The following is a 13,575-nucleotide window of genomic DNA, read 5'->3' as shown; positions in this document are numbered from 1 at the left end:
CTACCTCCACTGTTTATTGTGTTTCTGACGGACTTAGAACAATAGCCGTTTGAGCTCAGTACGAACTAATGCTGACCTGTAAGTATCGGTCCAAAGTTACTGTTTCAGTGTTAGCTAATGAGAGGGTTGGAGCCAGATTGAATGTGTCTGTGTGGCGACGGGTGTGTGTGTGTGTGTGTGGGGACGGTGTGTGTGTGCGTGCGTACGTGTGTGTCTAGTCTTGTATATGATAAGTTTGTTTCAGAAAGTTCCATTGCTGATTTGAGCCTCTAATGGGGGCGACCTGTCTCTAACCCTCTAATCATTTGTTTCCTCGCTACTTATCAATTCATCACCAACACTGCACCAATATCCTTGATTCCGCCTCCCCTCCCTCTCTCCCTTCTTCCCCTCTCTACCTCCTCGTCCCTTCTTTTTGTCAGCTGAAATATTAATTTTATTTGGTTTGTTTCTCTGCCGTGATTTTCATTTCAGTGAGCAAGAAAAGGGCAATATAACAAGGCAGCATCGCTTGGCTTAATAATTGTGACTTTGGTTTTCCTCACCTCCCGCCCCGCTCCCTCTCTTTTTCCCTTCTGTTGTTTACTTTAACAGGTTCCCTCGCTCCATCAGAAAATGAAGAGAGGCGTACTTAGCCCCACTGTAAGAGCTGGGGAAATTGGCTCCTCCAATGATTGTTTTAACACCCCTAATTTTGAGAGAGGCCTCCAGGACTGGATACAGACTGTCTTGTACCCCTTCTTGGACAATATGGCCCATTAGTTATTGAACTGGATTAATAGACAGAGAGCAGTGAGAGAGAGAGGTCTAGGTGGAGTGGTGAAGAGAGCAGTGGAGTGGTAGTCTAGCAACCCTGAGGGGAAGGCAGGGCAGGAAGGAAGGCCGTAGAGTAGCATCTCTCTTTCGATCTTTAACTTTGGAATATTATAAGTTACAATTTTGCATTTGTTGAGCAAATCATTATAATCAACAGTGAAGTACCCTTATGGGCCCTGTATTTAAATGTTTTTCAGTCTTCAGCTTTTAGAGAAAAAAGTCCAACTCATTCTTATGTTTTTTTTGTATTACTCTTTTTGTATTACTCTACACAACTATCAAATAAATTAACCTAATTCAAATACATCTTTCAAAAATATAGATTTCTGAACTTTAGATAGTGTAATCCCCCATCCCATCATAAAAACATAGAGGCCATGTGACAGAGAGGGTACACAGTGCCCCCCCTCTGGGTCGAGCGCACAGGTACCATCTGGGACAGGTCAGAGGTCAAGGTTGGAACCATTTCCTGTCCAGTCATGACCTCCTGTGATGTGCAAATGACCCACGGGACGATGTCATCACCCAGCACCATGCATGGTCTGGTGTATTAGAGAGGCTGCTTTGGGCTAACGGGAGATGTCCACGCCATGTTAATTCAATTAATTAATTAATTAATAAATGAATGAATTAAGCATATCAATGAATGAACAAATGTATACATATATATATATCCCTCACTGTATGCGGTATATATACAGTGAGGGAAAAAGTATTTGATCCCCTGCTGATTTTGCACGCTTGCTTCACTGACAAAGAAATGACTGAATTCATAATTTCATTGCTAGTTTTATTTGAACAGTGAGATGAATAACAACAAAATAATCCAGAAAAACAAAAAAAATACATTTGCATTTTAATGAGGGAAATAAGCATTTTACCCCCTCTCAATCAGAAAGATTTCGGTTTCAGGTGTCTTTTATACAGGTAATCAGTTGAGATTAGAGCACACTTCAGTGGAGGCTCCTAATCTCAGCTTGTTTCCTGTATAAAAGACACCTGTCCACAGAAGCAATCAATCAATCAGATTCCAAACTCTCCACCATGGCCAAGACCAAAGAGCTCTCCAAGGATGTGTCAGGAGGATTGTAGACTCACACAAGGCTGGGAATGGGCTACAAAGACCATCTACAGCTTGGTGAGAAGGTGACAACAGTTTGGTGCGTATTTATTCTCAAATGGAAGAAAACACAAAGACTGTCAATTCCATCGGCTGGGCTCCATGCAAGATCTCACCGGAGTTGTAATGATCAAGGAGAACGGTGAGGAATCAGCCCAGAACTACACGAGGATCTTGTCAATGATCTCAAGGCAGCTGGGACCACTGCCACTAAGAAAACAATTGCAAACACACTACGCCGTGAAGGACTGAAATCCTGCAGCCTGCAAGGTCCCCTGCTCAAGAAAGCACGGCCGTCTTTTAAGTTTACAATGAACATCTGAATGATTCAGAGGAGAACTGGGTGAAAAGCAGAGACCAAAATTGAGCTCCTCTTTTTGCATCAACTCAACTCACCGTGTTTGGAGAGGAGGATTACGCCTATGACCCCAAGAACACCATCCTCAATTGGCCAAACATGGGAGGTGGGAAACATTATGCTTTGGGGGTGTTTTTTCTGCTAAGGGGACAGGAAAAGTTCACCGCATCAAAAGGGGACGTATGGACGTGGGCCATGCACCAAATCTTGGGTGAGAACCTCCTTCCTTCAGCTAGGTCATTGAAAATGGGTTGTGGATGGGTATTCCAGCATGACAATGACCCAAAACACGGCGGGTGCAACAAAGGAGTCGCTCAAGAAGAAGCACATTAAGGTCCTGGAGTGGCCTAGCCAGTCTCCAGACCTTAAACTCATGGAAAATCTGTGGAGGGGAGCTGAAGGTTCGAGTTGCCAAACGTCAGGCCTCGAAACCTTAATGACTTTGGAGAAGATCTGTAGCAGAGGAGTAGAACAAAATCCCTCCTGAGATGGGTGCAAAACCCAGCTAAACAACCACAATAAATGCCTCCACTGTGATTGCCAACAAGTGGTTTTGCCACTTGGCACAAAGTCATGTTTTGCAGAGGGGTCAAATACTTATTTCCCTCATTAAAATGCAAATCAATTTATAACATTTTTTGATATGCTTTTTCTGGATTTTTTTTAATTGTTATTCTGTCTCACTGTTCAAATAAACCTACCATTAAAATTATAGACTGATCATGTCTTTGTCAGTGGGCAAACGAACAACAACTGGTGGCAGGATCAAATACTTTTTTCCCTCACTGTATATATATGTATGTATATAATATATATGAAATGTTTGTGGACGTTCTGTAAGTCATCTAGTGTAGAAAGGCAGCTGACAGCTGTCCAACTGTCTTTCACTGAGACTCATGTAATGTTTCAGAATAGACTGAGAGTGTGGTCACTTGGGTGTGGGATGATATGGCAGGGGAGTAACCTCATGCACAGACTCTTATTGATCCCTGCAAGCCTGAGTGGATGCAGCCCATCTATGAAATGAACTGCACCCTGTCATATAGTGCTCCCCAGGAAGTCTGTCACCACCAGGAGAGAGGGAAAGAGAACCACTAGACCACACATTCCACCAGTGGACGATCACAACACGGATATAAGTGAATAACTACACACTAGCTCAACACACAGATGAATACTGACACCTATCGCCTCAATTAAATTTCAATTGAATTTAAGGGCTTTATTGGCATGGGAAACATATGCTTACATCAAGCAAGCAAGTTAAATAGAGTTAATAAATGGCTACAAATGAACATTAAACATTACACTCACAAAACGTTCCAAAGAAAAAAGACATTTCCAAATGTCATATTATGTGCAAATAGTTAAAGTACAAAAGGGAAAAAATAAGTATATATAAATATGGGTTGTATTTACAATGGTGTTTGTTATTCACTGGTTGCCTTTCTTGTGGCAACAGGTCACAAATCTTGCTGCTGTGATGGCACACTGTGGTATTTCACCCAATAGATATGGGAGTTTATCCAAATTGGATTTGTTTTCAAATTCTTTGTGGGTCTGGGTGTAATCTGAGGGAAATATGTGCCTCTAATATGGTCACATTTGGCAGAGGTTAGGAAGTGCAGCCTGTCACTTCTAATTTTGTGGGCAGTGTGCACATAGCCTGTCTTCTTCTCTTGAGAGCTGTGGCCCGAGCCTACGGCGGCCTTTCTCAATAGCAAGTGATATGGTCACTGAGTCTGTACATAGTCAAAGATTTCCCTTAATTTTGTCAGTCGCATGGTGGTCAGGTATTCTGCCACTGTGTACTCTCTGTTTAGGGCCAAATAGTATTCTAGTTTGCTCTTGTTCTTTTTGTAAATTCTTTCCAATGTGTCAAGTAATTATCTTTTTTGTTTTCTCATGATTTGGTTGGTCTAATTGTGTTGCTGTTGTTGTCCTGGGGCTCTCAGGGTTATGTTTGTGTTTGTGAACAGAGCCCCAGGACCAGCTTGCTTAGGGGACTCTTCTCCAGGTTCATCTCTCTGTAGGTGATGGCTTTGTTATGGAAGGTCTAATCGCTCTTTAGGGGTGGTTGTGGAATTTAATGTCTCTTTTCTGGATTTTGATAATTAGCGTGAAACGCCTAATTCTGCTCTGCCCCCACCCCATCCCCATCGCACACACCCTCCTCCCCTAGTCACACTGCAGTGCCACCCCTCTCTCTCTTCACTTTAATTCTAATTTGAGCTTGCAACACTTGATGAATTTGAGCCTGATGATCTTCTCTCCATTGATTTGGCTATCACTTACTTGTGTGGTAATTGATCCGTAGGCTGAGCTCTGGTTAATTATATGGGCTTGGACATGTGGCTCCCCTCGCCTCCGAGGAAAAATCTCAAGTCCTGCAGAATAATAGTTTTAATAAAGGGAGGCTATTACTGCTGTGTGATACCTCTGCCCTCTACCCTTCTTGTCCTTTATTCCTCCCTCTTTTTTTATTTTTGTCTCTCTCTCTCTCTCTCTCTCTCTCTCTCTCTCTCTCTCTCTCTCTCTCTCTCTCTCTCTCTCTGTCTCTATATATAGCTGTCTCTCTCTCTGTCTATATATATAGCTGTCTCTCTCTCCCCTCTCTCTCGCTCCTCCTTCCTCCTTTCTCTCTCTCGCTATAGCTGTCTCTCTCTCCTCCCCCCTCTCTCTCTCTCTCTCTCTCTCTATAGCTGTCTCCTCTCTCTCTCTCTCTCTCTCTCTCTTCTCTCTCTCTCTCTCTGTCTATATATATATAGCTGTCTCTCTCTCTCCTCCTCTCTCTCGCTCCTTCTTCTCTCCTCCTTCTCTCTCTCTCTCTATAGCTGTCTCTCTCTCCTCCTTTCTCTCTCTCTCTCTCTATAGCTGTCTCTCTCTCCTCCTCTCTCTCTCTCTCTCTCTCTCTTCTCTCTCTCTATTTCATCAATGGCCACTGCCATTACAAGAGAGAAGGATGGAGAGGAGGCAGTAAAGAGAGAGAGAGAGAGAGAGAGAGAGGGCGAGAGAGAAAGACAGAGCGAAGGATATTGGCAGACTCCATTCCATCCTCCCACAAATAACAGCCATTAACAGGCCAGATCAGGAGCTGAGCCACCAGGTTGACTTGAAACACTGAGTGCCACTCGAAAAACTAAGAGACCAGCACATTTACAGAGAGAGGGGGAGTGTGTGCGCGCCTGTGTGTGTGTGTGTGGTTATGTGTGTGTAAAAGGGTGCGGGCGGGCGGCATGTGTGTGTGTAAGTATTGTGTGAGAGAGAGAGACAGACAGACAGAGAGATGTATATAGAGAGCAGAAAGGAGCGCTTGGCCATTGAATTGAATTGTCACTTAATATAATTAGCGTGATGCTCCTGCAGTATGTGCTTTACCTTTCTGGCAGTGTGGTTAAAAGCAGAGCATGACACACAAATGGAAAGGGAACACTTACTCCCTTTATCACAAGGGCAGAGACTTGTCTGTGCTTGTAATGTAGAGGCCACTACGCGTTTATGCATGAAAGACAGACGCAGACAGAGAGGGAGAGTGAAACAGAGAGAGGGGGTGAAAGAGAGAGAGAAAGGGAAAGACGTGAACATGAGAGAGAGAGGGAGAGAGAGATGACAAGAGAAAGATACAAAAATCAAAATAAAGGTGAAAGACAAAAAAATGTATTTTAAGTTCCTGTAACTATTGTGTCTCCCTCTCCCCTCCTCGCCGTCTGCTCAAAACTTCTCCATTGTACTAATTGGAGGTAAATGCTACAGTGCTAATCTCCTGTAAGGTTAGCCCAGTGCTGTCATTAGCACTGCACAGAGGCTTTTAACCGATACATGTGGCTGCCGCTCGTCTTCCTACAATTTCCACAAGCAAAACTGGAAGTGGCTTTTATACATCAGAAGTCATTTAATTTAACGGGGAGATTAGTTCATTCTCTCTTCCTCTCCTCCTCTTCATCCTCGCTTCTCAAAGATCACAGTGACATCTCCCTCGAGGTCCAGGATCACAGTATGTCATTTTTTTCTCTGATGATGGAGGTATGACAATGGAGAGAGAGAAATAATAGGGAGGGGGAAATGGCTGCATTGTTCTAGTGGTTTTGAAGCAGAGCCATTCTCTCTCTCTCTCTCTCTCTGTCTCTCTCTGTTTCTCTGTCTCTCTCTGTCTCTCTCTCTCTCTCTCTCTCACATAGCGCTCCTTTCTGTTCTTTTTCTTTATCTCACTTTCTCTCTCTCTCTGTCTCTCTCTCTCTCTGTCTCTCTCTGTCTCTCTCTCTCTCTCTCTCCCTCTATAGTGCCTCTGTCTCTATCTCTCTGTCTTGTCTCTGTCCTGTCTGGTCTGTCTGTCTGTCGCTTCTGTCTCTGTCTTCTCTGTGTCTCTTATAGCGCTCTCGCTCTCTTACTCTTTGTCTGTCTGCATTCAAAGCGCCCTCTCTCCCTCTCTGTCTGTCTCTCTCTCTGTCTGTCTGTCTCTTTTTCTGTCTGTCTGTCTGTCTGTCTGTCTGTCTGTATGTCTGCTCGTTCGTCTGTCTGTCTGTTCGTTCGTTCGTTCGTCTGTCTGTCTGTCTGTCTGCCGGTCTGTCTGTTCGTTCGTCTGTCTGTCTGCCTGCTTCCGCCTGCCTGCTCCGTCTGTCGGTCTGTCTGTCTGTTCGTCTGGCCTCGTTCGTCTGTCTGTCTGTCTGTCTGTTGTGTTCTGTCTCTCTCTCTCTCTCTCTCTCCTCCCTCCCCTTTGTATTCCCATACCTTTGTGGGGTTCAGCCGTTGTGGGGACCACTGGCTAAAATGAAGCCTCTTCTCATTTTATTCCTTAATTAAAATCTGCAAGCATCCACACTGGGTTTCCCTGTGTGTGTGGCTGCCTCTTTAGTTCCACTAGTCTTATAGAGATAGGTATAAAAGAGAAAGTCTCCAGACTTTGTATTGATGCTTTGTCGCCTGCACATTTGCGTTTCTTACATCACCAAATAACTATAGATCACAATGTATGGCTTTTTTTATCAGGAAGATTACTGTGTGTGTGTGTGTGTGTGTGTGTGTGTGTGTGTGTGTGTGTCGCGGTGAGCGGGGGAGGTCCAAAAGGAGGACTGGATAGCTCTGAGATACGCTGGCCGCCAGAGCGCAACGGTGGCTTCTCCAGCGAAGTCTGCTCCCCACCTCCCAGTAGCAAGGGGAGGTTGTGTGTGTGGGAGCGTAAGCACAATGTCATTGAGCGCCTCCCAAGAGGATGCAGTTGACCGCGAGTTGGGAGCTCATGCCATCCTGACACACTCACACACCGGCCTCTCTCACATGCAAAACACACGCTCAGGCACCTTAGTCACACAGCTGCTGCCAGGAGCACGGAGGAGTTACAGAGAGACGGAGAGAGAGAGGAGAGAGGAGAGAGGAGAGAGAGAAAGGACAGGCAGCACCAGCAGAGAGAGAGAGAACGAGAAAGAGAGAGAGAGGAAGAGAGAGAGAAAGTGAGAGAAGCAGTAGGGAGGGGTGGATTGCTGGGTGGCACACTTTCACACCTGATGTCTACGTTGGTATAGAGATTTGGATGTAAGAAAAGTTCATGTATTATTTTAAATGTTTGATTGGTTGTTTTTATACAGATGATAATATTTTTGTTTTGTTTGTTTTTCGTTGAATTTGGAAGCTGGGTGCATTGAATTGATTTCATTCTGTATTCTATTTGACTGTGATTGTGTTGTAATTTGTTTGTTGTGGTTTTGCATGTATGCATATTTTTTTGTTTAGATTGGATTATAGTAGAGAGGTGTTTATGTTGCCAAGAGTGACATTTGGATTTGTATTTTTTTTAAACAAATGATGTTTTTTATTTTACAGATAGCCTACTTTGTGTGTGCCTAATGAAGTGTGTCAGTGAGTTTGAGTGTGTGTGTTCAGTTTTGAGAAATTAGGCAGAGTTTCCATGTTGGTGCGTGGGTGACTTTGTTTGGCAAGTGATTTCCTGCTGAATGTCAGTATTTATATGTAAACTGTGTGTGTGTGTGTGTGTGTGTGTGTGTGTGTGTGTGTGTGTGTGTGTGTGTGTGTGTGTGTGTGTGTGTGTGTGTGTGTGTGTGTGTGTGTGTGTGTGTGTGTGTGTGTGAGTCTATGTTCTGAGGACAGCCTATACAAAATGACTGACAGATGGTTAAAAGGCAAGAGGGCCGTTGACAAAAAAAAAAAAAAAAAAAGAGAGACCCCTCCTTCCACATCCTCTCCTCCTCCACCACATCATTTCCCTCCCTCCTTTCTCCTCTCAGCATTCTGCTCATCCTACCCTCTCCTCCTCCCTCCTTTCTCCTCTCAGCATTCTGCTCATCCTACCCTCTCCTCCTCCCTCCTTTCTCCTCTCAGCATTCTGCTCATCCTACCCTCTCCTCCTCCCTCCTTTCTCCTCTCAGCATTCTGCTCATCCTACCCTCTCCTCCTCCCTCCTTTCTCCTCTCAGCATTCTGCTCATCCTACCCTCTCCTCCTCCCTCCTTTCTCCCTCTCAGCATTCTGCCCATCCTACTCCTCTCCTCCTCCCTCCTCTTTTCTTCTCCTCAGCATTCTGTTCTATCCTACTCCTTTCCTCCTCCCTCCTTTCTCCCCTTCCCCAGCATTCTGCTCATCCTATTCTCTCCTCCTCTCCCACTAGCTCCCCGAGAAATACACCGCGCTCTCCTCCAGACTAACTCGCACACACCCTCAGCGACCGGTCAAAGCAAAGTGAAACCCCTCTCACACTCCTCTCACCTCTCTCAAGAAGCTCTGCTCAAAAAGAAGAGAAGAAAACGAATAGCCCAACCCCCAAAATCCCAAACCCACCTTCACTTATTTGTTTATTCCTCCCTTCCTCTTCCCTCCCCTCCCTCTTCTCTTCTAGTCCGAGGATGGTGGGTTGGATGTAAGAGGCAGCAGCGAGAGAAGCAGCCAGGCGCCTGGGAGACCATAGAAAGCGAGAGGGCACCAGAGTCCAGCCTGAGAGGCACCGCCAACACCCCAACTACCACCTCTACCACCAGCATCGCCTTCCAACCACCACCAGCACAACAACAGCGCTAGCCCCACAGCCGTCTCCACAGCTGCAGCAGGGCTCCAGTGGGTACCATAGGTGCTAGCATAGATAGCCGCAGCGCTAAGGAAGCAGAGGGAGGTCCTTCATGGCCCGGCACTGACCTCCTAGTGCTGAGCCTGCCTTCATGGGAGCATGGCAGCAACAGAGCACCGACCAGACAACCCCTCGTGGAATGTCCCAGCAGGTGAGTCCCCTCTCCTCCCCTTCCTTCAACATCTCTTTTTTCTCACTTTTTTATTTTGGTGGTGATCTGTCTATTTCTAGTTGTGATGTGTCGGTCTATCTGTTTATTTTGGAGGTAGAAATAGTGTTGTGGTAGGTGCTGCTGCTGGTGTGTGTGTGTGGGGTGTGTATGTGTGTGAGAGAGAGGGGGATGTGAGTGTGTGGAATACTTGTTTTAGTTTTAAATTGTTAAACAGTGGATTGCTATTATTATTCACTCATTTTGCATTTTTCAGTCTTCATTATTTTTGTTTTATTTGCCTTGGTATTTATTTAAATAATACTAAATAGTAATCTTGTGCAGTTTGGGTCTGGTGTGTGAGAGAGTGTGTGTGTGCTTGTGAGTGTATATGCACCTGACATTGTGCACTGCACTCTTTTCCTGCAATATTTATCACATTTTAGAATGAAAGCACAGTTCCATATAAAAGACAGTATATGATTTTAATGTTTACAAAAAGGGAAGGAATATAAGTAAGTCATGCATTATTTTACTCGATTTTACCTGCTTCGTTTGGTTACGGTTGCGTTCACCTCTAATTCTCCTAATTTCTGGTTCGTGCAATATAGCAAGTAGCGTCAAAGGTTTGTGTAACCCCGCGCTGATAAAGACTGGAAGAGTCGTTCTGGGTCCGTCTAATTCGACTGCATGTGGTCCGGCTCAGGAAGCCTCGAACATAAGCGAGACAGGCAGCCGGAGTGAATAGCCAGAGCTCAAAGAGCGGTAACGGATACCTATAACTGAGGGAAGTTCATATCGACAACTAGCGCCGTTATCGTTCCTGTTCACAATCGTGTGTTTTATGTCTTTGGCTATTTTTTGAGAAGAATAAATACTAGAACGCCGAGATATTTGTATGAGGGGGGATGTGGGGCGTTAGGTGGTTTTGTGGTGATGTACATGTTGAGGTAAAGGAGTAGAAAGAGATAGAGGTAAGTTGGAAAAAGGAGGGTAGTTAGTTGGTAATTAATCATAGTGAACTTGTGTATGTCTCGGTACCATGCACACGCTGCGCGGCCTGAAGGCCGCGGCAGGCAGACCTTTGTGCAATCGCCAGTCTCTGCTGTGTCGAGTTTGAAAATAATTAAATTCGTGGTTACGCGGCGAATTACAGTCTGGTTTAGCTAGCTTTTATCACAGATGTTGTATATATGATTTTATTTTATTTTAAACTGAGCAATTACTTAAAGCAATTCGAAAAGAAATACGTTGTTTAAAGGATTAAACCCTCTGAAGTACCAATATATCCATGACTGTTTTTTCACCGAAATGTGGGAATTTGTTTGCCCTTATTCAGTGAAATTATTCACATATTATTCCTTTATTCCACCTTTCTAAAAAAGTATGACGTAGCGAATGTTTGCGGTATGCACTTTTTTTTCATGCACATCTGCACACTCATATTTGACACGCGTGATTAACCTTCTTACTTTCAATATATAAGTTTGAGCTGGGTGTGTATTAATATAAACTACCGTGCCTATTGATGGCGCGATTGGAATAACGGAACCATATCGCGTAATGAGGATGCTCCTGGCTCCCTCTCTCATCCGTCCTCGCGCGGCATCTGCGCAGGTGGGATGTGGGTCTCGCGCTCACACGGAGGAGCAGCCAGTATCTGCCGGACTCACGTTCGCAATCCCCTTTACAAATGCGCGCCGTTGTTTCAATATAATCAGCTGTGGACTCGTTGTTATTTATCCTCCCTCGCACTCACTTAGAAGGCATCTTTCCATGTTTAGTAGGCATGACATGTAAATTCTCCAAAGAAGCCTTCGCCTTGACAGACTGCCTTATTGAAATCAACTGATAATGACTTCAGGTTGCCGAGTCATGTTTTTTGGGCATGGGAGGCCGGAGCGTTATGGGGGCTCGTGTTTCAAATCCTCTTCTCGAAAGATCAGCTATGACATGAGTCATGGGTGCGTTTTATCGGTGTTAGGGCAAATAATTTCAATGCACCCGATTGACGCGCAGGAGGCAGGCGGTGCTGATGTGAGTGAGGCATGTTGTTTATGGTGTTGGTTGTAGCTTTGCAGCAAAGAATGTACCAAACCATTTGATATCCGAACGTATATATTCACTGCAAAGCATTTTACGTATAAGGCCAAGTCATTAGTATCATGCAATAATTACATTTTCGTGCATGAATACATTTTTATACTGTTCAATTTAATTTTCAATTATAGAATAGCATGCACATTTCAGACCACCCAGGCAGGTGTGCAATTGAGGCACCAATGAATGTCACTTAAAAAGAACCAAAACAACTATCTAAAATGACCACAGAATGAATTAAATAATCAATAACTTGTTGGACAGATGTATATTTTTGATATATTGACTTGTAGATTAACCTCAACGTCACACTATGTCAACAATTTCCTGCTTCTCCTTGGGTATTACAAGTGTATTTTTACACGAGTAATAAAGCACTGATGCATTCAAAATAGGAAGTGCATATCAATTAAATACACACATTCCCCTTTGCATGAGTACAAATAGAGAGACAAGCAAATAGAGAGAGACATGGTTTTAATTTTGTTTAGATATCATATGTATTTTTCAATCAGGCTACTCTTTAATATAAGATAAGAAACGAAAATTTGAAATGGTTTCATGAATGGCAAAAAAAAACATTTAATGGGGAAGTCCTGAAATGTTTCCCATCGTTTCTCCAGACTTCCAGTAAGAATAATTTCATTTTTGGATTCTCCATTTTTTTCTTGACTGACATCTTTTCATGGTCGAATACATTCCATGCAAATCCAACTGTTATAATGCTTGTAATTGAAGTAAATTATTACGAATTACAACGAAGATTAGGCCTATACCCTACTTAAAATTGAATTTAGGCCTACTCCCTCTCTTTTGCCTATCGCCTGGCTTGTGGTTTTAATTTTTGGCTATCGGTGATAACAGAAGATGTATAAGTATAACCTTAAATTAAATGATCTGCAAAAAGCAGAGTATATGACTTCAATCAATAAAAGGATCAAAAGTATGTCAAATAATTGCACCCGCTTTCTTTATCTTTATGTAGGAATGTGCGGATCATTTTATGTATCTGCAGGGAATATATTATCATATTTCGTTATGTAAACCCCCATAAATTATAAGAATCATTTTAAACCTAAAGCTTTACGTTGTAATAATATTTTGATGTCGTAATTGGGTACTTTGTTCTGGGTACGTGCATGGATATTTATATCGACCTTTGCAAGTTAAACAGTCCGCAGTTAAGTGATATCACTGCGCCTCTAATTGGTCCACTAGTAGGCTAATTCCCCCTCAATAAACCAACATTAAGCCATGTCATTTTATTTCCCCCTGCGCTTCAAAAAGCTGAGGGGTGTGGGAACAACTCGCATTACTTTTAGGCTTGTAAAATGTTGCAATGGTGCACCTTCTGTGAGGTCAATGCTGGGGCCGTGAGAAGATCCGAGAAAAATGTTGAAGAAATAGGGCCGGTAGCACTTACAGCGTTTGTGGGGTATAAATAAACTCCAAATCTCTGCTCTTAAAAAGCTCGCCCTTCTAAATTCTTCCCTTCTCTTCTGCAAGGCGGGTGCTGTAACGCGGCTTCCTCTGAAGTGCGACAGGTCGACTATGGGCCGAGACCTTACGGAAGAGGTACAGTCGCTTCTATAGCTGGACTTGTTTCTCCTATTTTCTCTCAGTATTGTTACAGCATCTGAGATCCCAATACAAGCAGTAGGTGGACTAACGCATCAGAAACATGTTAGTGGAAAATCTAAACTTTATATTAATTATATAGGTTATTATTATACCTAATATATGTTAATAGACCAAGCATGAACACAATGGTATAATAATAATAATACTGTATTATTGTAATATTTTTTGTTATTAAACCAGTGCAGCAATTTTCTAAATATGCCATTATCATTTATTACTGTTATTATTGTTGAGTGTTATTTCATGTTTGAAATGTCAGGTGCATGGCCTATAGCAGAGGATTCCAGCAGAACTCTGTACTAGTTATATTTCATTTATTTC

Source organism: Coregonus clupeaformis, unplaced genomic scaffold (assembly GCF_020615455.1).
Source record: "Coregonus clupeaformis isolate EN_2021a unplaced genomic scaffold, ASM2061545v1 scaf0034, whole genome shotgun sequence".
Classification (NCBI taxonomy): Eukaryota; Metazoa; Chordata; class Actinopteri; order Salmoniformes; family Salmonidae; genus Coregonus; species Coregonus clupeaformis.
Note: the sequence above shows the minus strand (reverse complement) of the source record.